Source organism: Diadema setosum, chromosome 5 (assembly GCF_964275005.1).
Source record: "Diadema setosum chromosome 5, eeDiaSeto1, whole genome shotgun sequence".
Lineage (NCBI taxonomy): Eukaryota > Metazoa > Echinodermata > Echinoidea > Diadematoida > Diadematidae > Diadema > Diadema setosum.
The window spans coordinates 45,334,051-45,337,355 of NC_092689.1; positions in this window are offsets into that span (position 1 = coordinate 45,334,051).

A 3,305-nucleotide genomic window follows, 5' to 3' on the forward strand; every position below is an offset into this window, starting at 1 on the left:
ATTCCCAATGTTTTTTTAATCAGAAAATAAAGTTAGGTTCCTTTTTCGAAGTTTCATTTATCCGAAAATGGAGGGGGGGGGGGGGAGGAAAGAAACGAGTTTGTTATTCCGAAGGTTTGTTAATCCGAAACGAAACAAGGTTTGTATTTCAGAATGGTTCGTTAGTACGCGCTTTCTTTTCATTTTCGTATTAACGAGCATCACCCGCCAATACCAACCATTCATCAGAATCGGTGTTGTTTTTGACCATCCACCAGAAAACGAAAGCAAAAATAATGTTAATGTTTATTATGTACCAGTAAACATACTCATGACAAACAAAGTGAACAAATGGAAACCAGTTTTCTGAATGATCTTTTAATAACTACAAGCAGAATTTTATTGAAGAGAAAGTAATAGATACAGCGTATTCACAGTGTTGTTCTGACACGCATAAAAACCATTTTGATGCTTTTACATTGTCATTTTACTAGCCCAAGCAGTGTTCCTTGTCTTGTTATCATATGATTTTCTTGATCAGATTGAAAATACCTATCAATCATTCTGAAAGTAAAAGACTTTTTTTTTTTGGGGGGGGGGAGGAATAGTCAGACGTCAATAGCACTTCAGAGACATGTCACGTTCACAGTCACTTTAAAGCGGGTAGTAAATTGGCAACAACACGGCACAAAAGTGTCAACTATTTGTCTACAAATGTCCATTATTTAAAAATCATTTGTATCCAACGCATAACTGCAGGTTTCTTTAACTAAAACATCTGCAAATAAAGTAAAAAACGCACATCTTCCATCACATCAGCGGGCTTATACCAACATCTGACCAATCACGGGAATAAAGTTTAATACAAGAACACATTTTATTTTTTTTTTTAGTAATACTAGGGATAAATTTGTTTTGTGTTAAGGTAAACACAAAATCTGTGACAAAGAACTTCCTCTTTAAGAGGACCTCAGAGGTGGAGCAAGTTAACTCGTGATTTGAAATGTAAGCTTCCCTTGTCCAGTTTCGAATAAACTCAAACTGTTTCTCTGTTAACGTAAGAAACTACTCGGGAATTTGTTGTATTTTCCTTCAATCCTGTTTCATGTTAGTTAAAATATTTGCTATTTGTTGTAATTTTTATGTTTTCTTTTGTAATGTGAATATTGTCATATAATCTGTAATTGTACGTATGACATTCTTTTTATGTTGTTCACGGATTTGCAGAAGAACAGGTTTCGAGGTTAAATGAACTAGAACCAACCATGCAGTGACTGGATGAGCATTAATATACTTATCACTGTGTGTACCTCAATACAATATATCATACCACCTTTCGTTGGTCAATGACACAAGTTTTTTGTTTAATATGTCGGTAATATCTGATACGGTAGGACAAGCAAAGCAAGTGAGGGGCAGATTTATATTTTGCTAAGGCGGGGGGGGGGGGGGGTAGGGTTTACCCAATAACAATGGGTCATGTCAAGAAACAAAACAAAAACAAAAGTCTTCACTTTTTTTTTTTAACTGCCACTTCTCTCATCAAATCGGCTGACAAGAGAAAAAAAGTCTTCATTTTTTTTTTTTCTGTTGGCCAGAGCCTGAAACAGAGTGCTAGGAACATATTTTGTATATGCTGCACACATTATGGCGTTTTTGTATGCACATCAAATTTTCACTGGCCAGCCCGGGGAAGGAGGGGGTTGGACCCCCTAACCCCCTCCCCCATAGATCTCCACTGCTAGTGGGTGTTATATAAGTTTCACTTTAGAGCATGTCGCTCTCATAGAAACCATGCATATATTACGATTTGCTGACATTATCAGGTAGAGTACATAGATTAATCACGGATAGACAGAACACAAGTCTACTGGTGGTAAAGATTTGACTTCCCCTGTAACAGCCTAACATTAGAATCAAAGTTTAGTGTACCAGGTATTTAAAATCATACAATTTTCATCGAAGCATATGGATTGTAAAGCTACCACTTACTTACTTTTCATGTGAAGTGCAGAACACACTATATCGAAGTTACGAAAAAAAAAAGAAAAAAGAAAAACATCGGAATTTTAACTCCATGGCACAATAAATATCTACAAAGGAACCGACTCCACAGAGAACGACGTACAGTAGGTTGTGGAGACGTAAAGTGCGTCAAATTGATGTTGAGTGACTATGACTTTCCATCTTTTCTTTTTATGTACAACAATAATACCATGAACACTCAAAGCTAACATTTCTCCTCGAAATATGTTTTAAAGAAGTTTATTTTCAGCTCTAACATGATATAATGCACATATTTCCTATTGCGGGGTCGAAAGCGAAATATTGTAAAAAACATAAAGACAAGCGATTTCATGAACTGATGGTCTTAAGATTTCCAAAGATATCCTTGTGAGGTATTAACGCTTTATTTGAAACGTCGTGTCATTATCATACTTAAGATATAATTATTAGCAGTGTGTTTCGATTGCTATTGACTTCCGTTGGTGCTAATTTGGCTGCCATTTTTCGCCACTGTTCAACCAGAGTCGAATTGTGAGCCTCACATTCATGACATAATAAGCCAACTCGTAGTCTCTGTTCCACTTTATGCAAGAGCAGAAAAAAGGTTATTCTTGTGATAATAGGCATGTTGCTCTTTCGTGTCACCGTGATAAGCATCTGTGATGTAATCTGATTACTCATGTAATCCCTCTAAATGGTGCTTGCCAGCACATCCGCTCACCATAAAAAATGGTTAACTGAAGCCTATTATTTGGCTACAATTACAAATACATTTATAATACTTGTGAAATAACGCATTTAGTACACAATAATAAGATGATGCTTCCCAAATTATCTAACGGTCACTCTGATCACGGTCTATGCATGTTCATTTTGTTTCAAAATAAATTCCATAAATTGTTACGCTGGCAAGCTGATACATTATGTTGCTCTGAAAACGAGTGAAGTGCCTGACCAACTGAGAAAAAGAAATGTCACTAAGGAAAATGTGCACACGAGGTTATTACGAACTGGCTTATTCTTTGAATGAGAGCTGTATGAGACAATACTTTCAAAGATAAACACCATCCTTAGAGGGCGTTATAATTAGATAACGCCCTCTAAGGATGGTGTTAATTTCATGTGCTCTGAACTCATTCTGGCCGATAACTAGTGACTGTGTGACAGTGCGATCTTGAACATAATAATGATAACATATGTCTCATGTGCGTATGTACATGATAAAAACCAGTGTCACAAACAATGTTTCTATGATCAATGAGGGCATGCTGCTTTGCCTGTCGTCAGACCAGGGATAACTCCTTTATTTTACGAGAAAC